Source organism: Mercenaria mercenaria, chromosome 5 (genome assembly GCF_021730395.1).
Source record: "Mercenaria mercenaria strain notata chromosome 5, MADL_Memer_1, whole genome shotgun sequence".
NCBI lineage: Eukaryota > Metazoa > Mollusca > Bivalvia > Venerida > Veneridae > Mercenaria > Mercenaria mercenaria.
The window spans coordinates 64,036,855-64,060,567 of record NC_069365.1 but is presented as its reverse complement, the minus strand read 5'-3'; the positions used below and the strand labels follow the sequence as shown (position 1 = coordinate 64,060,567).

At 34.9% G+C, this 23,713-nt stretch overlaps 1 protein-coding gene across 1 annotated transcript in view; it reads right to left on the bottom strand.

The window, feature by feature from the left end:
- Window positions 1-23,464, bottom strand: part of LOC123557418 (PDF receptor-like) — a 38,684-nt gene extending 15,220 nt beyond the window's left edge. Inside the window, exon 1 of the mRNA XM_045348865.2 lies at window positions 23,175-23,464. The gene's annotated coding sequence lies outside the window, so the exon portion shown is untranslated. The remainder of the gene's footprint in view (window positions 1-23,174) is intronic.
- Between the last annotated feature and the right edge of the window lie 249 nt (window positions 23,465-23,713).

Here is a 23,713-nt window from a genome sequence, read left to right as displayed (position 1 = left end):
GTAGAAATCTATTTGCCTTTCATGCATTCACTGGCTGTGACACAACATCAAATTTCTGGAGAATCTCTAAAGATCTGTATTTAAAGTGTTTACAGCCAGTGAAAAACTGATAGAAGGTCTTGGATATGGACAACTGTCTGATGAAGTAATGAAAAGCTGTGAATATCTCATTTGCATAATGTATGGCCAAGATGTTGTAAGTAAGTACTGACAGTGCTCAAAATGTTATGTTTGGCAGGTCTACAAGTCCTGAACACATACTCCAGTCAGTGATGCTTGCTCATTTCACATTAGAAGAGCTGATTATCAAGCCCTGGTATGGAACCAATCAACTGTTCTCAATTCAGACCTGCCTGCACCTTCCGACATGGGATGGAAAGTGGCAGATGACACACTAAAGCCAGTTCTTATTACCCGTGATCCAATTCCTCAAGTTCATTGCTTGCAAGTGTACATCTGGATGTAGGACCCTCAGATGTGAATGTAAAAAGACTGGGCTCTTATGCACAGATATAGATAATGTATATGCGATAAAAGCATTACCAGCTGTATGAAATCGAGGCAGTAAATTAACATGAAATAAAGCAAATATTTCAATCTATGTTATTTTGAAACAAATAATTATATGATAAACAGTTTATATATATAGCTTCTGTCCTGTAAAGTAATTCCAAATATAAAATTAGTGTAATGTATTCAGACAGACAGACAGACAGACAGACAGACAGACAGACATTCTTTATTTTCCATATCAGGTTATACGCATGGCATTACAATTACATGGTATAACAACATGATCAAAATAAAAGTACAAAAATACATCATATAAATGGTGGGCTAAAACATAAATATGGTGATACGCAACAATAATAATGTTCAAAAAGTACCAGTAAATTCACTGTAAGGTTTCACTTTAAGATTTACGATCTACGGGGGAAACAGAGCTGAACAACAACAACAACAATAATAATAATAAAGGAGTAGCTTTCAATTTTCTAGATGTATGCTAAAGTAATCGTGGGAATTAGTTCAACCTTCTGCACGTAAAAAGCGTGAGTTTAGCAGGTATTTACAATCGTAGTAAAATTGACATATATATTCATTCTTTGAAAAACAAGGCACGCATAGTGCAGGGAATATCGACCTTACAAACATGTGACAATAATATTGTTGATTTGGGTCATTCGAAATGGATTTGTCTATTAGTTAGTAAGTATTAGTATTTTGTTAACGTTTTAATAGTTTACAAACTTATTTTGTAACTTTCAGTATGTATGCAACAAATCGTTGCAGCTGTTTTAAAGTTTGAATATCGTCAGTGTTTAATATTTGCTTAAATGATAATATATTTGGATGTCTAACAATATTACCGGGAAGCATTTTTTCTCGAGTTTTCTTAAATCTTTTGCAACATAAAAGGGCATGGAACTCATCTCCTAAGTCTGTCGGACAGTACGTACACTTCCTATTTCCATATTCTTTATAACTATCTTTCCGTCGTCCAGTTTCTACTGGAAGTTTGTGATTTGCTGTTCTGAATTTCAATAATTTGAGACTTTCGTGCCGAGGAAAATTTTTTAAGTATTTTTCAAAGTTTATGTTATCTTCAAATAGTTTATACATTTTTCCTTTTGACGATTTTTCTAAATCGGCGGACCATTTTTGGAAGAATTGATTAATTAGAGTTTCCTTTATTAACTTACTGCTGTTCCTAAAATTCAAATTTCTTTGATTCATCCATAAGTAGGAGTATCCATTATTGTTCAAGATATCATGATAGTTTTGCAATACTTTTGCAATTATAACCGACGTGAATTATTCAATAACCATCTTTTTGGCGAAATAGTGAAGTTAGAGTGGGTTTTTAATTGCGTTTTTCTCCTAACGGAGCACACATTTGGATTAAAAGTTATTTATTTTTGAAAAAAGTGTTGTTAATTTAATGTTTTACTATGTTACACATAACTGTGATAAAAAAACATATTTTTGGATAATTGTAATACTATTACATATTTATATTAAAAATATCTTAATTTGGCGGCCATTTTGTTTTCCGCCATTTTGACCTACAAAAAATCATTTGTCAGATGGCCAACATATATTTTTGAATTCAGCATACCCAAATTATACTAAAAAGGTATATGGGACAAATACTAACAAAATGCCTGTACCTCTCACATTTATTGAAATCTGGACTAGACTATATAGTCTAGGAGCTGGCTCCGGGAGTATTATTTCTTTTTCAACCAATGAGGTATAAAATTTATGTTTATACTAGGGGATAGTATTACCACATACATGGAAATTAAGGGTGGATGCCAAAGTCAGAAGTGGTTGAGTTTTTTTATATAGGTTAAAGGTCAGTAATTCAAATCCTTCTTTGTTTCATATAAAAAACAACTTCATGTCGTCTTTACGTATCTTTAGAGAACATCACTTTTTCCTACACCAATTTTTCATGAAAGTTCTATCACAAATTTACGCAAAAATGTAAAGAAAATAGGGGGTTGAATAGTTCCTAGTGAAATGCCAGTCAGTTGTGGTCTGCTACCCTAAAAATGGCGCATATTTGCTCTCCTCCGCGCAATAAACACATACTTCCGGTTTCGATCTGCAAAACTTGCCATGTGGGTTGTATGAACATAAAAACCGTCTCATTTCATGCAGAATATATTCTAGTAGCGAAAAAGTATGATTAAAGCACTCGTTCTACACGAATTTGCGCAGAAAATGGGAAAATTAAGATCTATTTATTATGGACTTCTTTTGACTACACCACGGAAGCACATTTTTCGACCGAATTACTGACCTTATTCCTATAGCAATTTTTTCTTACCCCACTCACTAAAATTCAATGGTAAGTTTTCCTAATTAATATAATAATATAATAATAGCTTAGACAGTAAATCTTTTCATTCAAGAATCATTTGAATTATTTTCAAGAACTTCACAGTCATATTTGAGTGATATATTGTAGCATAAAGCCAAGTGCGGACATCTGTTAAACGAAGATTAAGTATGGACAAAATAAGTGTATTATATGCGAAACTGAAACGGGTGAAACGAGGTAAGGGTATTTCTATTTGTCTGAGTGCTTTAAAAAGCCGCATAGATGCTGGTGATAATGGCACTGATAAGAATATTGACTCTGTAGTTGAATATGACGCTGATCACGACACACTTACTTAATGACAGACTTACTTCAGCAATACCAAACAATACTCACGGAATCAATGACTTAAGACAAAGCAAAATCTTACACTTCTCAAAAGCTTAATACTGGTTGGACTCATGACGAAGAAGGGCATATGGTTCCCATAAATATGACGCAGCAGCCTGCACCTAAAGCGCTACTTGACTTTACCAGATGTTCTGTGAAACTGACTGTCTAACGAGGCGATGCAAATTTAAAAAGGAAGACTTACTGTGTACTACGAAAGACCGGTAGGGACATTTCAACTTCATAAATTCACGACTGTAACTTCATGAATTCACGATTTCAACTTTATGAATTCACGATTTCAACTTGATCGTGAATTCATGAAGGTACAGTCGTGAATTCATGAAGCCAGTCTTTCGTAGTGTATTGATGCTTGTGTATGTGACACACAGGATAGAATGTGTTTGTTCGGTGTGTCAAGAAGATGACTAATCTGAAAGTGTTTGTTAACAATGGCGGGTATATTTATGTAGAAATAAAGACATTCAGATGATGATGATGATGATGGCTGAAATTATTTAAATATATAATAAGCAACAGAATTTCATTATTGCTGAAAGTGTAACATGATAGTAAAACCGATACAAAGAGATTGCTCTAATTAGAATTGCGGGGAGCAGGGGAGGGGGTGCTTCTGGGATATTTAAAGAACTACTACGGTATATTTTCAACTAATTAACATGTTTGTTAATATCAGATCGATGTAAATGTATACGGAAGATCAACATTTTACAAATCACGGTGATACATCGTACAGCGGATATAGCTAGTTATTGAGCGGTAAATAATGGCGTGTTTTGAAAATATGCGTTACCGCTGGTAAGATTTGACATTATTTTAACACCTTCACGATAAAAATAATGTAAACGGCGAAATTTGTCAAAAGTGAAATGATTTCTATGCCCGAAAATACATTCATATAGCTGGTAACGTGAGCAAGGGGGTTTATAAATAGACTGATTTCCGTTTGCTCACTGTCGAACCTTTATTTTTGTGCATATTTTAGTAAAGTAGATAGGTAATAGCCGATTCATCGAAATTCTGAATCGGCAAATTAAAATTCTCTTTTGTTTTCTATTTAATATTCATACAAAAAATCCTGGATATCTAGCTTAAACAGTATGTTTGTGTTACCCAAATGAATTTTGACACGAGTGTACGGGGTATAGACATTTGCAGTACGGGGTATAGACCGTTTTCAGAAATATCCTGTACGGTGTATAGACGAAGAAAATTGAGATGTTCTGAAGGTTTCGTTCAATATGATTACTTGAAGTTATCTTTTCAGAATGTCAACAATGATGAACAAATGTGGAGCTCAAACATAAAGCTTAAAAAAGATAATGGCACATTATTGATATGCTTGTTCTTCTTTTTTTTCATTAATAGTCATGTATGTAGCTCTGCATCTAATGTGAAACATTATACAATGATTTGTCAAAAGATGCATGCTGCAAACATTTAGGGGTCTTTCTGATAAAGGTACCTACACGTTTTTAAGTACTTACATTCATTTTTCTGCTGCATTCATTACGAATAATAAATCATATGAAAAGAAAAATGTTTTAGATATCAAATCAGTTTTATTTTTGAATTATGCATTTACAATGCACTGTGTAGACATAAGTGCACTTGTTGTCTCTTCATGTATAGCAGCAAATATGGCTCTTCTGACTGCGCATTACACTTCACATGAATGTCAATCATCTTGTGAAGATACCCACTTGAAGTTTTGTTTTTGCAGAAGAGTTCTGACACTTGAGTTAGTATTCTTGATTATTTCTGAAATCTGGTTGAAATTCCTAACAACTTTCTTTTTAGGACAATATTCCACTTCATCAATTTCTTAAAAGAATAAGCAGCTGTTATGTTGCATTTGTCGGAAAGAATCCAATATTTTCTATTTAATCTTGCACAATGACTAAGGCATACTAGTATATTGCAGACTATCACTCTCATCTAACTCATACATTTTAGAAATTGCAAAGCAGCTTGATTTCCTGAAAATAATTAAACACATAACTTTTGGGTAATGGATAAGGTTCTTACTTTGTACCATAGACCTCCCATAATGACGTAGGCAATAAGAATAGTTACTAAATTATAATTAAAATGTTATTCTATCATGTAATAAAGTATCCTGACACTCTTGTGACAAGCATAACAACTTATCAAATACAGAGTACCAGAGTTTTCAAGTAAACTTGTCAGTGGATAGAAAATACATTCTTTAACTTCTATTCACTCTATATTCTTTCAAGGGAAATTAATACATTTGAAAACACTCTTCTATCCCTCTTTTGAGTATACAGCTGAATATTTTTCACCAGAAAAGACAAAGGATGATTAGATAATAAAAGTTAATTTCATAAACTGTAAAAATGGAAAACTTTAAGCTAAATCATATATTTTTAACAAATCACAGCAGTGTATCTTTTTTATTGTAATTATGATTAGAAGTGCATCTCTTTGAGAACTTGTCTGAAATGAGATTTTTTTTCAAGAAGATAACTTAATTAATTCTTGCCCAAATCTTACCTTATTGTAAGTTAAACCATAACCAATAAAAAAGGTTAATCTTTTCTATATTTTTGTGAAAACAGTAATAATGCATCTTGTTTAGCATTTAATTTCTGAGAAGAATCCCTTGTATCAAATTTAAAAGAACGTTTTAGCCTAAAGCAAATATAAATGAAACAACTGAAAATATAGGTTTGTAGTATATGACAACATTTTTGCAACTTCCAGTAAGACACCTAATAAACAAACAATACATTCCCATCGGTTACAGACATGTACTTCTAATCTATACTCCGTACAGATTAAAACTATCCCCTTTACAGTATACAGGCGAGAGTAACTATACCCTGTACAGTCCATGCATGTGATTGATGATGAATTCCTTTGCAAGTTGAACACGGAAAGCGCCAGTATTTGGCACGGATTGATTTAAGATTACAATGAACAAATTGTACGATTCACATTTTTGATAACTGATGAAGTTACGTTTTTAAACGAAAGAAACTTTGCAGGTGTGCTCAAATCGGCGGTGAGCATCCGAACTTTACACAGTTAATTTAGTCCTTTTGGCCATGGCAATGTGCTTTAAATGTTCCACATGCACTGTCTATACACCCTAGCTATTTATGGAAGTTTTGAATGTAAACGGACTTTATGAAAAAAGCATAAAATATGGATTCAAAATTTTATTACCTCGATCTTCTTGTTTATTTTAGCTCACTGGACCACCTATATCCGCTGTACGATGTATCACCGTGCAAATCTACAGATAATTTATTCAACTTAGGAAAATTATTGTTCCCTATACTATTCTTCAATAAATATTGTAAAATTTGAAGCATGAGTTATTGCCCCTGAAAAAAATCTTGACCACTTCCAGGTCTGGCATTCACCTTAAGGTATTAGGCCCATAATATAGTACCTCCTTTTGAAGAGTATTCAAATCCTGCCATAAACCTACTTTGACTGCAATTCTCAGGGGGACGTAGGTTCAAGCCCCACATGGACCAAATTATTTTTTTCGTTATTTTCCTTTTTTTCTAGTAAGTTTTTACTTCTTTCAAGACTTATTATTGATTTATTGTACAAAAGTGGGGAAAAATCATTTGATAAGTGATTTCTTGCTGTTAATAGTGAATTTACCTCCGATACAGAAGGGGTAGAGTTAGACATCTTTAAAAATACTGAGTTATATGCCGTAAAAGTTCTCTATTTAGCCTTCATTCTTTAGATTACATATTGTGGAAGAAATGTAGGTAGGTTTTACTTCTGTCCCAAGGTTATTTTTGAATGAAGTGAGCAAAATTCAAAACAGACCCGCAGGATTCGACCTTAATTTTTCAATGTTGGAGTTAGAATTCTGTCTCTTTAAATCTGTTTACTTGAGGTACCCTAGAAAAAATGATATTGACAGTTTTATTTTAAGTTTTATAATTGTTTACCAATAGTTTGATGTTTCTTTTATAAAAAAATAATGGTAAAATGAGTTCTCTGCAAACGTTTTGGATAAAGGCCATCACTTTGAAATTTGTCTCTACTTGAGCTTGAGAAAATACCATGAATTATACAAAATCTATAAAAAAAACGGCACGGTAAAAGTTTTTTAAAAGTTGCAACATAGTGCGAAGCACGCTCAACTGTAAGAATATACCAATCAAATGCCATTTTTTAAACATTACTATTAGGGGTCTAGTACCTTAAATCAAGGCACAATTATTTATATTATTCAAATATACCACTGGATTTTTTATACCTGATGGGTTGAAAGAGAACCAATTATAAGGCCCTTTTTAAAAGTTAGCCCTTAGACTAAATAGTGTTTTACTGCTTTTTTTTACACAGAATCAAAATATTGTCGATACAGTAAAATAAGCGAAAGGGTTAATTTTGAGCTCACATTTTCATAGAAGGCAGTTTGGACCAGGTACGACCCTGCATTGGGTCTAAAATTTGGCCAAATGCAACAAAGACCATCGAACAACATCGTAGCAGCTCCCAAATAACAATTTAATCAAAATTAATGCGCTATTTTTTTAGATCTTAAAAATACCTACTGATCTCTTATCTTCTAAAAAGTGGATTGATTTTGATTAAATTGTTATTTTAGGAGCTGCTACGATGTTGTTTGATGGTCTTTGTTTCATTTGGCCAAATTTTAGACCCAATGCAGCATAATATATATTGTTACTTATCCATTTGTAATAAAAAACAAAGGCTTGTTTTCTACTAAAATATCGATGGATACATCCATAATATTCCAATACCCGCGAAATATGTATATATTATTCTATAAATTATGAACGTCGTGAATATTAATATGTAGAGGATATTTACACACAAAAAAGTTTGTTTCAGTGTAAGACTGAGACATCTTTCACGAGTGAACAATTTCAAGACTGGTATAGCCACGAGTAAAAATGTAAGATCTGGTGTTCATGAGTGAAATATATTTTGATCAACGAATTTTCTCTATCATATTTTGAAAAAAAAAGATTTCTTACCAGTGATTTTTTTTTCACTGTGAAAACACCAGATATATTTCACTATAATATTTCGATAATTCACTGAAAAAAAAAACATATGTAGTAAAGCTTGATTTTTTTATACAAAACATATGTGAATTAGCCTACACCTCCACCCTTCGATAGTTATTGTATTTTTCGAGTTTTAAGGTTTTGATGTTTTTCTAGTCCCTTTTATTAACTATATACACGTGCGTACAATATTACGTCTGGCTACACCCCAAGACACCGAAAAACAATAATTACCCTATTATTTAGTAGTAAGATGTCACAAAATAATAGCTTATTTTGATGTTATGGGTGATAATTTTCTTTTTTTAACGTAAAAAGGGAAACTATAAAACTTAATAACTCAAGGGGAACAATACAAAAAGCTCAGCTGTAGTAAAGTAGTTGCAACTATTTTGCTTCCATTCAGAAATAATACAGCGAATACTGATGACATACAGGCCACACCACGGGGAGGCTCTCTGTCAATGGCTCATTCACCCACAAAGAACAACATTTTTATGATATAATATTTAAGAAATAATGAATCTGTTCCTATATTTTATCAGTTAATAAAATATGGGCAGGAGTTTGAATGCGTAATAATTAAATCAAGAGTGCGTAGCACGAGTGATTTAATTATTCGCATCCACACGGCTGCCCATGTTTTATTAATTGATAAAATTATTGGAACATATTTATTATTTCGATTCTAACAATGCAAATAATTCGTATTTTACAGTACTACATTTTCAGCGTAATACGTCATTCGGGTCATATGCTGTTATAATTTAGATCTACCCCCTATGTTTAGAAAGAGTTGCAAAGCCAATGGAACGTATAGATAATTTTTTCTTTTTTTGTCAGAATTTTGAGAAGTATTATAAATAAGTAATCTAACAGCTCGCAAACTAATCATAAATAGAATCATCAAATTAGGCGATTTGACCCTGTGTTACGAGTGACGAACTTAACTTTTATATGACGTTACATCATTATGACGTCATACTTTATGTCATACATTTATGACGCCACCGCTAAATCATAATTGAGCTAATTGAATTCGTTCGCAGAGATCAAAACGTGTTTTGCGGTCCTACACATAAGTCAGTATGACTTTTTATCATATTTATTTTTTGAAAGCTGTTTTCAACCGTTTGGCCCTGAAATAATTCGTATGTAATGGAACTGAAGTAGAACCTCTAATGCCACAATCATAGGGGGTGAAATGTAACAGCCAGCCATATTTTATCGTAGATTCATGTATATGCGATTTCGCTATATGTTTATATAGCAATTGCTGTGGATCGTGTTAGAATATATATTCTAATATGCTTGTCTCTGTTAAAACACTCTTACGCTAGAATGACGTCACGCTAAGTTTTTGTTGCGACCAAGAAATAGCGCTTCTATATTTTATCTACTGTTTTAGATTAAGGGCATATTAGAATCGAAATAATTTATAGCAAAAGAATGTCTTAACACTATTTATATAGTTCTGCAGCGGAAATATTGCGCGACTTTAGGAGCGCGATATTATTTCGCGAAAAAAACGAGTGCATATTTCTCGATGCAATTCTAATAATCTTTTTATTACATATGCATCTACACTTACAATTGTTTTATAAATGATATAAATTCGTTCTTTGAAAATATCGTCGTTAAAGAACTTTAAAGCGCGGCGACATACATGAACCTGACGTCAAAAATGACGTCACACACCCGATATGAAATAATTATGAACGTCAATATGGAAAATTTTAATATGCTTGGCCCTGTTAAAATACGCTTACGCTAGAATGACGTCACGTTAACGTGCGGTGACGTCAAAGTTATTGTTGCGATCAAGAAAGAGCGCTATTATATTTTATCTACTGTTTTAGATTAAAGGCATATTAGAATTGAAATAATTTACAGCAAAACCGCGTTTTAACACTATTTCTACACTCGGGCGGTAATACGTTGTCAAATAATTACGCTCGACTTATAACCGCCCATTTTGCATAAGTAGTGTTAAAGCACTCTTTTGCTATAAAGTATTTATTAAATTGTGACGTTTCAGTTTCAATTGAAACTTAACGGAGTTTATAAATGAGTATGTAATAAGTACTTATATGACAAAAAGTGAATGGAAATCTGTCAACGAAAACAATCATTACAAAATTTTATATTTAACATTTAAGATTCTAATATGCTTTTCCCTGTTAAAACACTCTTACGCTAGAATGACGTCACGTTAACGTACGGTGATGTCAATGTTTTTGCTGCGACCAAGAAAGAGCGCTACTATATTTTAACTACTGTTTTAGATTAAGGGCATATTAGAATCGAAATAATTTATACCAAATTAGTATTTTAACACTATTTATACACTCGGGCGGTAATACGTCGTACAAATAATTTCACTCGGGCTGCGCCCTCGTGAAATTATTAGGCCCGACGTATAATCGCCCATCGTGCATAAATAAGTGTTAAAACACTCTTTTGCTATAAATAATTTCTTAAATCAAAGGGTACAATTTAAAAATGAGACTACGGAATCAAAGGGTACAATGATATAATGAAATAATACCACATAGAATAAACAATAATGACAAAGTAGCAAAAATAATAAATGGACAGACTCGCCCGCACTCTGAAAGACATGTTGTTTTAACCATGATTTAAACCATATATCAGTAAGAGCGGCCTGTCGCTTCTGACTATTGACAAGCATAAATAACAAATGCTGATTGAATGGGATAAGACCGTGACTTTTATTATTATAATATCATTACAGAAAATTAATGAAATATCATATATCAGTAAGAGCGGCCTGTCGCTTTTGACTATTGACAGCATAAATAACAAATGCTGATTGAATGGGATAAGGCCGTGACTTTTATTATTATAATATCATTACAGAAAATTAATAAAATATCATATATCAGTAAAAGCGGCCTGTCGCTTCTGACTATTGACAAGCATAAACTAGAAATTGCTTTTGTAAAAAAGCGCATGTCTCCCCCAATGCAAAATCCTATAGGCAAGAAGTCAATAGGGGTCAGGAGCGAAAGTCAAAGAGACACTGGTGGTTTGCTGCAATAGGGATCATCTACTTGGCATGTCCAGTCATCCCGCTAAATTTCAACACTCTTGGCCTAGTGGTTCTCAAGGCACTGTTCATGCTCCTGTGACCTTGACCTTTGTTTAAGTGACCTCAAAATAAATAGGGGTCATCTACTCTGCATGTCCAATCATCCTGTTAAGTTTCAACATTCTAGGTCAAGTGGTTCTCAAGTTATTTTCCAGAAATAATTTTACATGACCAGGCCCCTGTGACCTTGACCTTTAATAGACTGACCCCAAAATCAATAGGGGTCATCTACTCTGCATGTTCAATCATCCTATGAAGTTTCAACATTCTGGGTCAAGTGGTTCTCAAGTTATTGATCGGAAATTGTTTTCCATGTTCAGGCTCCTGTGACCTTGACCTTTAACAGAGTGACCCAAAATCGATAAGAGTCATCTACTCTGCATGTTCAATCATCCTATGAAGTTTCAACATTCTGGATCAAGAGGTTCTCAAGTTATTGATCGAAAACGGTTATCAATGTTCAGGCCCCTGTGACCTTGACCTTTAACGGAGTGACCCCAAAAACAAAAGGGGGTCATTTACTCTGCATGAACAATCATCCTATGAAGTTTCAACATTCTGGGCCGAGAGGTTCTCAAGTTATTGATTGGAAACGGTTTTCCATGTTCAGGCCCCTGTGACCTTGACCTTTAACAAAGTGACCCTAAAATCGATAGGGGTCATCTACTCTGCATGACCAATCACCCTAATAAGTTTCAACATTCTGGGTCAAGTGGTTCTCAAGTTACTAACCGGAAAGTGTTTTCAATGTTCAGGTCCCTGTGACCTTGACCTTTAACGGAGTGACCCCAAAATCAATAGGGGTCATCTACTCTACATGTACAATCATCCTACGAAGTTTCAACATTCCGGTCAAGTGGTACTCAAGTTATTGATCAGAAATGGTTTTCAATGTTCAGGCCCCTGTGACCTTGACCTTTGACGGAGTGACCCCAAAATTAATAGAAATCATCTACTCTACATGACCAATCATCCTATGAAGTTTCAACATTCTGGGTCAAGTGTTCTGTAGTTATTGATTGGAAATGGTTTTCAATTTTCAGGCCCCTGTGACCTTGACCTATGACGGAGTGACCCCAAAAACAATAGGGGTCGTCTACTCTAGCAGCTCTACAACCCTATGAAGTTTGAAGGTTCTAGATCAAATGGGTCTCCAATTATTTATCGGAAATGAAGTGTGACGGACGGACGGAAGCACGGACGGACGGACGGACAGGGCAAAAACAATATGTTGCAGAGAATTCATTACAGCATTAATTTTGATAAAAGAAACATCAAACTATTGTTAAACAATTATAAAACACAAAATAAAACTGTAAAAAATATTTTTTTCTAGGGTGCCTCAAGTAAACAGATTTAATGAGACAGAATTCTAACTGCAACATTGAAAAATTAAGGTCGAATCATGTGGGTCTGTTTTGAATTTTTCTCACTTCATTCAAAAATAACCTTGGTGCAACAGTAAAACCTACCTGCATTTCTTCCACAATATGTAATCTAAAGAATGAAGGCAAAATAGAAAACTTTTACCGCATGTAACTAAGTATTTTTAAAGATGTGTTACTTTACCCCTCCTGATTCAGAGGTAAATTCACATTGAACAGCAAAAAATCGCTTATAAAATGAAAATTTTCCACCTTTGTACAATACATCCATAGTCTTGAAAGCATGGGGAAAAAAATTTGGTCCCACTGGGGTTTGAACCTACGCCCCCCTGAAAATTGCAGTCAAAGTAGGTTTATGGTAGGAATTGAATACTCTTCAAAAAGGAGATACTCTATTACGGGTCCAATACCTTACAGGAAACAAAAATATGAATCCAACGCAAGTGCAAGAGAATACATAATTTTAACACTGAAATTGTGTCTGCAAAATAAACATTCGTATTTGATTCATTAATAATTTTTATATCCATCATTGTATTTTTTGTATCACGGACTCGGTTGCTAGGTTTGGATCGGGTATCATGTGCCACGCAATGATTAACCATCCAAGCAAATGACTGCACTAACCTGCACACTCAACAAAAGAAACAGGGGGTCATGTCTGTTACAACAGACCAAGGTGTTAGAGGTTTGTAGCAAAGTGATCCACAAATATATATATATATATAACTTTCGACGGATCTATGATCAATTGGCCGAAGAGATGTAAACCCTGTTCTAAAGAAGATACAGACACTTCGAGGAACACTGTTGAACGGCGGACCATTTAGGTCAAGGCCCCCTCTAACGGTTAAGAACGCGCGCTCTTAACACCAGTGGTAAGTGAAGGCCAGCCGAACGCCAACCATTTAATGCTGATCTAGTGACCGACCTAGGAAGTGAGCTTGGATTTTTGCGATACAGCCGCTGTAATAAAAGCCATTTAAAGGCAAGTCAATTTTGTGGATCATAATTTTTATTGATAAGCTCACATGTAACGGGCGGACATCAGTTACTGTTTAAGTTAGAATGAAACTGCCAAATAGATACTACTACTCCTGCACTTGTTTATTGGACCATATTTTTGTCATGTTTATGCAGTAATAATTATATCGGCTACGATGGGAACAAAAGTCAAGACTAACAATTAAAACTAAAGTCGTTAAAAGTCTTAAGATAATGAGATTTTGCAGCAAAATAAACAAGTCCACTGCTGCCCGCGTGTTTACTGTAGAACACGTGAAAAGAGGTTGTATTTAATACAGACGTTTCCGATATTCTGTAAATATCAGGTGTCTATTTAACTGTTCAAAATCAACAGAATCCATAGTGAAGCCTTCATATACTTGATGGCGAGCTTTTGACTTCTTGGCAGGAATAATTGTCTTTACCCATTAAAGGCACTGTATATCGGCGTGGCAGTATGTGGTATGAACCAACACGTATTGGCGTTGAAAATATATAACACGGCAGCAGAAAATTCTTTCAAAAAATGTGTTGGGGTGAGGAGGGTGGGTATTTTTGTACACGAAGTGTCGACTTGCATGCTTAGTTATATGTGAAGGAATGAACGGGTGTGAAATATAAAATGACCAAAATGACCACACCCGTGAACTGCTCGTGCGTGAAATTGATTAATCAAGGCACGTTATATTATATGGACTGGATAATCCAGTCAAACATCTTTAGTGATTTTTCTGCCTAATTCCTTCATTGCCAGAATGAAGCATTCACAGGCAACACTTGCTTCCTTTTGGAACAAAAAACAAAAAACTGATCATGCTGAAACTGACAGTCAAATTGCATGTACTGACAGTGATCCTCCTGTCACGGAGGCCAGGTAAGATTTCTTTAATTAAGCTACTATTTCAAGAGCCATGGCCTTGAGACTTTGATTTTGAAATTTTGTTGATCAATTGTCAAAATACTGATTTAATCTTGATTGTGTTATATATTTCCAGGTCTCCATCTCCGTGCATAGACCTCCACGACATCAGCTTGTACGCCCGCCGCCATGGTCAACTTAATGACGAGGAACGACACCATATCCTCAGCCGTGACTGGAGTCCACCAGTCAACCATGTGTTCAAGAGGTCACAAAGTCACAATAGGTGTTTTCAGTTGTCTTGGTTAAAGAAATTTCCTGGGCTTGTGTACAGTGTTGAAGAGGATGGTGCATTTTGTTTACATTGTGTCACTTTTCCGGATACCAAGAAACGTGGACAGTTAGTGTCAGAACCTTTCAGGAATTGGAAGAAAGCCCAGGACGTGTTTAATGGACATTTTTTCCTGATGGAAAGAAGAACTCAAAAGATGGTGGTGCTGGGTTTCAGGCACATAGTGATTCTAAAGTGTTTTGCAAACAATTTCTTGCTGTGCATAGAAACAACGCCTCTGTAACCAAGCAGATAGACACTGCACTCCGGGCCTGAGAGAAGAAGAATTCATTTGATTAAAATGTAGTATAATTATTGCTGACAATCTTATAGTTTGTTTTATTGTGATAAATAAAGTTGATTTTCAAACCACTAGCTTCTTTATTACTGGTAGCTGGTTATACATTGGATTGGTAAATATCAGAGCCAATACTCTGAGACCTGGGTATCATACAGAAAAATGAAGTCCATACACTGTGACTGTGCAATCATACATACATTGAAAAGGCTTGATGAAATGATTAAAAAAATAGACTTTTCCTTAAATATATAATACATCCATGCATGCTTAAAGGTGTTTCGGGTAGCAGGAAAATGCATCTTTTCATGTTTTCATGTGCCATATTAAATTTTTTTCGACCACCACAGGTTGCCCCCCCCCCCCCCCCCCCCCACACACACACACCCACCCCTCCACCAACAAAAACATCCTGGACACGGGCCTGATTAGGGTAACAGAAGCAGGAATTATAGCTCTTGCCTGCCTACTGAAAAATAAGATAAATTTATTTCCAAATTGAACATGAATTCCTATATTTAACATTTAATTTTAAAAACACTCAATTGAGCATTTTTTAAATGTATGTATGTAGATTTCTGTTTTCGTTTGGTATTCTTTAGAAAATTCGAAAATAGTAACAGTTTCTCATTTTCCCTTTTACAACGCCAGATAGTATCTTATACAAAGTTATGATGTTCAACCGGTGTAAGTTCATAATTGCCACTACGAGGGTCCTGCAAAAAGTTCTGTCATTTGGTTCCAATTTCTTAAGTGCTTAATTGTTTCAATCGGTGAGCTTGCCAAATCGTTTTGAAATAAATATATGTCAAAGTTATTGTTATTGGTCCAGCTTTTATCCACAGTGCTTTTTCAACTTGGGTCAAAAAACATAATGTTTGATACGAGGTTTCAAATTCTTTTGGTAGTACGTTTCTAATGCCGGATATTTTTCTGCAATTTCATTTCCAATATTGTCAATCTATCACGAGAAATTGCAATCAGATGACAACAGGGTCTAAATTATCGGCATATAAATCAACAGGGGATGACCTCAGTAAACTGTCCATATCTGTCTTAAAACTAAAAATTTCTTGATGAAACTTTGTGAAAACATTTTATTTGTATTTGGATCATGTTTGACAGTATCTCTGTAAAATTGGAAAACAGGATACGAAACATTCATCTATAAGTCAGAGACCACCAATTCATAAAAATACAGGGAACTTACCGGGAATGAGGTAAGTGTATACCTGGGAATAAGGTAACGTCTGTGCGTTCTGATTAGTCAGTCATGTAAACAAACGCAATAAATGATTATTTTTCTCAAAATTGAGATATTTCACTGCATTATTTACAATATTTTATCATACATTTTGACAAAATCTGCTACATTTTATGTGTATTGAAAAAGAAGTTTTATCAAACGAATGTCTCCCACCATGCCAACGATGTAATTAGGGGGTCATCTCATTCACACGAAAACTATTTAAATAAAGTATCACTATTTATATGCCTTTCGTCTGGTATTTGGTAGAACTAAGATAGTTCTTGAAAAACATGTATTTAGATATACATGTTTCGATTTATTGAAGGCCGTACACGCCGTAATGTAATAATGTAAGTCTATGTGAAAATAATTGGTGGTCTCTAACCAAAACGTCATAAAAGCAGTATGACGTCATCATGCATGGCTTGTATATTTTATGTCATTTATGCGACAAATTATGCTTTGACTATCTCAACATCATACTTTCGAATGATTAGAAATATTTAAATATGATTTTACTGAAAATATTTTGGTCGTTAAATTTTGGCTATAATCTAGATCTATACACCTTTATGATATCAATGTGTAGATCTATTGGTGCTTTGGATTTTCGGTTGCGATGACAACACAAATAGAGTCTACATATTAATGTATTATTAGTATTTAACAGACAGACAAACCGAAAAATGGACACTGTGTGCGGAAAATGTGGCAGTAAATTTGAGCTAAAATATTTGTGCATCCGGGATCACCAACTGTAGAATATGGCCATATCGAAGGGAAACAAATTTATACGTAATTTACATAGTTACATTGGCTTTACTTCCCTTTTATTTTAACGAACTCGTTCGCAGATGCGGTGGTTTCAACGCTGCGACGGTGGAGGATTCGTCGCAGAACAGTTGATAAATATAGCCGGTTAAATGTAATCAGTAAGTTTTCTAATGAGTTTTACATTATGTGCAATTCCTTGCCAATAATGTAAACTTTCGATTAAAATTGTATGCTAGTATTTTGTACAAAATGACCCCAGATTATGTTTGCATTACAGCGTAAGTATGACACTATCAAACAACAACTATTTCCTCGTAATCGCCGAATTGTCAATGCAGGAATATGAAATAATCTACCAAAATGATTCCAACGCAGGGGCGGCGGATACAGTTGCAGGGTATTACGATGTGTCAAATTCCGTTCGTAATCATACTGGACTTTTTACTTAACCTAAACTGCACTTTTCCTGGGATTTTGACTTGGGTTTGACCATTGCATCACTTTGACACAAGACAGCAGTAAACACTCGATGTTTAGTAATGATATGTTCTACTCATTGCACTTTCTTTTTTTAGGTCAGACACTGCTATTAATTTTTCCATAGGCTTACATTGTAAGAAATGGCTCTGTATGACCCCCTCAAAACTTTTGTTGACACATGAGGTGCCATTTACCCTGTCAAATAGCCTTCCAGACACAAAAAAATAACATTTTTACATGGGCATGCAGGATCCATTTTTTTTCTATTTCCATTCAAAGACAACCACCCTCAACTGTGCATGGAATTTAGTGGTGAATTCCAACAAGTACTTACTTCACTAAATTGCTAATTTCCAAGTTAAATATATAGCCAGTCAGCTATTAAATACTTCAAAATGCACAGAAAACATTATATTTCCAGATTTTAAGGATATTTTTATGATTCAAAGCAACACATTTTTAACCAATCAGCTGAAGTCTCACTGAATGCTACGGGTTTCCCTACACAGTTTTCAACCAATCCGAAGCCGGCAAATAATAACAACATTTGACCTTTACTGGTGAATACTATACCAAAGTAGTCTATACACCATATTTTTATCGGAGAATACGGAAATGCCCGATGTTGCACGACTGAAAATATACAAGCCATGCATGATGACGTCATACTGCTTTTATGACGTTCTGGTTAGAGACCACCAATTATTTTCACATAGACTTACATTATTACATTACGGCGTGTACGGCCTTCAATAAATCGAAACATGTATATCTAAATACATGTTTTTCAAGAACTATCTTAGTTCTACCAAAATACCAGACGAAAGGCATATAAATAGTGATACTTTATTTAAATAATTTTCGTGTGAATGAGATGACCCCCTAATTACATCGTTGGCATGGTGGGAGACATTCGTTTGATAAAACTTCTTTTTCAATACACATAAAATGTAGCAGATTTTGTCAAAATGTATGATAAAATATTGTAAATGCAGTGAAAAAATCTCAATTTTGAGAAAAATAATCATTTATTGCGTTTGTTTACATGACTGACCAATCAGAACGCACAGACGTTACCTTATTCCCAGGTATAAACTTACCTCATTCCCGGTAAGTTCCCTTTATTTTTATGAATTGGTGGTCTCTGACTTATAGATGAATGTTTCGTATCCTGTGTTCCAATTTTACAGAGATATTGTCAAACATGATCCAAATACAAATAAAATGTTTTCACAAAGTTTCATCAAGAAATTTTTAGTTTTAAGACAGATATGGACAGTTTACTGAGGTCATCCCCTGTTGATTTATATGCCGATAATATAGACCCTGTCGTCATCTGATTGCAATTTTTCGTGACAGATTGACAATATTGGAAATGAAATTGCAGAAAAATACCCAGCATTAGAAACGTACTACCAAAAGAATTTGAAACCTCGTATCAAAAATTATGTTTTTTGACCCAAGTTGAAAAAGCACTGTGGATAAAAACTGGACCAATAACAATAACTTTGACATATATTTATTTCAAAACGATTTAGCAAGCTCACCGCTTGAAACAATTGAGCACTTAAGAAACTGGAACCAAATGACAAAACTTTTTGCAGGACCCTCGTAGTGGCAATATGAACTTACACCGGTTGAACATCATTACTTTATATAAGATACTATCTGGCGTTGTAAAAGGGAAAATGAGAAACTGTTACTATTTTCGAATTTTCTTAAGAATACCAAACAAGAACAGAAATCTACATACATATATTTAAAAAATGCTCAATTGAGTGTTTTTAAAATTAAATGTTAAATATAGGAATTCATGTTCTCTTTGGAAATAAATTTATGTGTTTTTTTTTCAGTAGGCACGCAAGAGCTATAATGCCTGCTTCTGTTACTCTAATCAGGCCCGTGCCCGGGGCAACCTGGGGGTTGGGGGCGGTTCGGGAGTGTTATCCCTCCCAATGTCGAATTTTTTTAATATGGCACATGAAAAGATGCATTTTCCTGCTACCTGAAACACCTTTAAGCATGCATGAATGTATTATATATTTAAGGAAAAGTCTTTTTTTTAATCATTTCATCAAACCTTTTCAATGTATGTATGATTGTACAGTCACAGTGTATGGACTTCATTTTTCTGTATAATACCAAGGTCTCAGTGTATTGGCTCTGATATCTACCAGTCCAATGTTTAACCAGCTACCAGTAATAAAGAAGCTAGTGGTTTGAAAATCAACTTTATTTATCACAATAAAACAAACTATATGATTGTCAGCTATAATTATACTACATTTTAATCAAACGAATTCTTTTTCTCTCTGGCCCGGAGTGCAGTGTCTATCTGCTTGGTTACAGAGGCGTTGTTTCTATGCACAGCAAGAAACTGTTTGCAAAACACTTTAGAATCACTATGTGCCTGAAACCCAGCACCACCATCTTTTGAGTTCTTCTTTCCATCAGGAAAAAAATGTCCATTAAACACATCCAGGGCTTTCTTCCAATTCCTGAAAGGTTCTGACACTAACTGTCCACGTTTCTTTGTACCCGGAAAAGTGACACAATGTAAACAATATGCACCATCCTCTTCAACACTGTACACAAGTCCAGGAAATTTCTTCAACCAAGACAACTAAAAACACCTATTGTGACTTTGTGACCTCTTGAACACATGGTTGACTGGTGGAATGAGGATATGGTGTCGTTCCTCGTCATTAAATTGACCATGGCGGCGAGCGTACAAGCTGATGTCGTGGAGGTCTATGCACGGAGATGGAGACCTGGAAATATATAACACAATCAAGATTAAATCAGTATTTTGACAATTGATCAACAAAAATTCAAAATCAAAGTCTCAAGGCCATGGCTCTTGAAATAGTAGCTTAATTAAAGAAATCTTATCTGGCCTCCGTGACAGGAGGATCACTGTCAGTACTTGTAATTTGACTGTCAGTTTCAACATGATCAGTTTTTTGTTGCTTTTTTTTTGTTCCAAAAGGAAGCAAGTTTTGCCTGTGAACGCTTCATTCTGGCAATGATGGAATAAGGCAGAAAAATCACTAAAGATTTTTGACTGGATGATGCAGTCGATATAATATAACGTGTCTTGATTAATCAATTTCACGCACGAGCAGTTCACGGGTGTGGTCATTTTGGTCATTTTATATTTCACACCGGTTCATTCCTTCACAAATAACTAAGCAGGCAAGTCGACACTTCGTGTACAAACATACCCACCCTCCTCACCCCAACACTTTTTGAAAGAATTTTCTGCTGCCGTGTTACATATTTTCAGCGCCAATACAAGTTAGGTCATACCACATACTGCCACGCCGATATACAGTGCCTTTTATGGGTAAAGACAATTATTCCTGCCAAGAAGTCAAAAGCTCGCCATCAAGTATATGAAGGCTTCACTATGGATTCTGTTGATTTTGAACAGTAAATTATAGACACTTGATATTTACAGAATATCGAAAACGTCTGTATTAAATACAACCTCTTTTCACGTGTTCTACAGTAAACACGCGGGCAGCAGTGGGCTTGTTTATTTTGCTGCAAAATCTCATCATCTTAAGAGCTAAAAATATCATTTTAAAGACTTTAGTTTTAATTGTTAGTCGTGACTTTTGTGAAAACATTTTATGTGTCATTTGACTTAACTATGATGAACTAGAGAAATATTTTCCAAATAATTTGCCAGATTGCTCACCAAAAGATGACAACTTGACTGAGACCGAAATGATTTTCCTATATGTCTATAATAAATACACTAGGCAATTTCTCCCGTTAAATACGAAAACAAATACTTTCTTTTTGTCTGATTATAATCAGATATACACGAGTGATAAAGTTATGTGTAAATCGACTTCATAAAAGAATGGCATATGCGATTGGGCACCGTTTGTTATTGTAATCAGTGAAGTATCTAAATTTGAGGCCATTCAGTTCTTCCATTTTTATAGTTCGACCGCGTGTTTTGAGCCGTTGACGGAATGATACATTTTCAATTGGGTTATATCGGTTTTGTTTACAATGAACTTGGTTATATTGCTGGCGCAATGATTACAAACAGTGAGGTGCGAGTTCAAGCCTAGATTACGGCTGTATTTTTATTTTCTAGTATACATAATCTTATTTAGCTAAGAATCTTTGAAGACTCTTTTTAAAAACCATTTTATATATTTTAGTAATAATGTTTGACTTTTTTAATTTTTTCTGGATTTTGTCGAAAGCTCGACGTAGGCGTCACTTTTGGTGGGTCGGTGTATGTGCGTGCGTGCGTGCGTGCGTCCGTCCATCCGTCCGATTTTGTCCCGACCATATCTTTGACATGCATGGACCAATCTTTTTTATATTTGGCATGAATAAAGGCGTGTCATGCACAAACCCCTTGTTCCCATCTCAAAGGTCAAGGTCACAGTGGGAGGTCAAAGGTCAAATTGAAGTTTGTCCGGACCATAACCTTGACATGCATGGACCAAATTTGTTTATATTTGGCATGAATGTTTACCTCAATGAGAAGGAGTGTCATGCACAAACCCCATGTTCCTATCTCAAAAAGGTCACAGTTGGAGGTCAAAGGTCAAATTGAAGTTTGTCCGGGGCATTTCTTTTTCATGCATGATGGGATTTTGATGCAACTTGGCGTGAATGTTCACCTTTATGAGACGGAGTGTCATGCGCAAGAATATGTCTAAGGTCAAGGTCACTCTTAGAGGCCAAAGGTCAGATACAAGAATGACACTGTCTAGAACATGTCTTCTTCATGCATAAGGGGATTTTGATGTAACTTGTCACATATGTTCAACACCATGACGAAACCTTGTTTTTAGAACTACTTCCCTTTGTTATTACTATAAATAGCTTATATTGTAACTTTTTTATTACTGGCCGTCTGGAAAAATTGAGACCACTTTTCTGTGGTACAACATGCATGTTATATCCAATTTTTAGGTGTATTTTGACATATCTCTACCTGGTAAGGAGTTTTGTGTGGACTTATATTATATAGATTTTTGTTATAATTGGTCAAAAAATTCCATATGCAAATACAGGTGCTAGTGTAAATCAGTTCTGACACCGCCAAATAGCATAATAAATGTTACTTTTTAGACAGCTTGCTCGATATTCTGCCCGTCGCATGCAGAATTTAACTTTAGTTAATATATTTTGCTACTTTTATTTTAATTTAATTCATGCCACATAATTTGAACTTCACTTGCTGTGTCTGTTGACGACTCATCAGCTGTTTCAGTCTCCGAGTCAGATTATGTATCGGAATCCGAGTTAAGCTAGATCACCGGTGCTGGAAGATCGTCTATAGCAATATCTAACTCCCAGTATTTCTGATCAACTGACAGTACATGGTCAATGTTTGTTGAAACAAACGATATAAAAAAAAATGTGAACTTACCAAGGCTCGAACCTCGAAAAGCAACTTTGTTAAGTCAACGCCATATCCTTTGGACCATGCATCGTTTACATTCATTGATAACTTATACCGCTTTACTATGCATTACATACATATTCCTACCATCTTTTGGCGAATCAGCTGTCCTGCCGCTGCTCAAAAAACGTGGTCGACCTATAGAGTCGTAAGAAGATACATTTTATGAATTAAAAACAATCAGTTGAAAGAAAATAGAACTTCAATGCTAAATCATACAGTCATACATTTTATTAGCTCGACTATTCGAAGAACAAGGAAAGCTATTCCACTCGCCCTGGTGTCGGCGTTGCCGTCTGCGTCACACCGTGGTTAAGGTTTTGCGTGCAAGTTACTATCATGGCTATATATCGGTAACCACTTGATGTATTGGGTTGAAACAGCATACGAGCCTTCCCTGTGATCAACCCTATTTAAGTAATCAAGTTAGACAATTCTTGCTTAATTATAATTCAGATACACACAGCTCTTGTTTTAAAACAAATTCACAAAAATTGTAGTGCAAA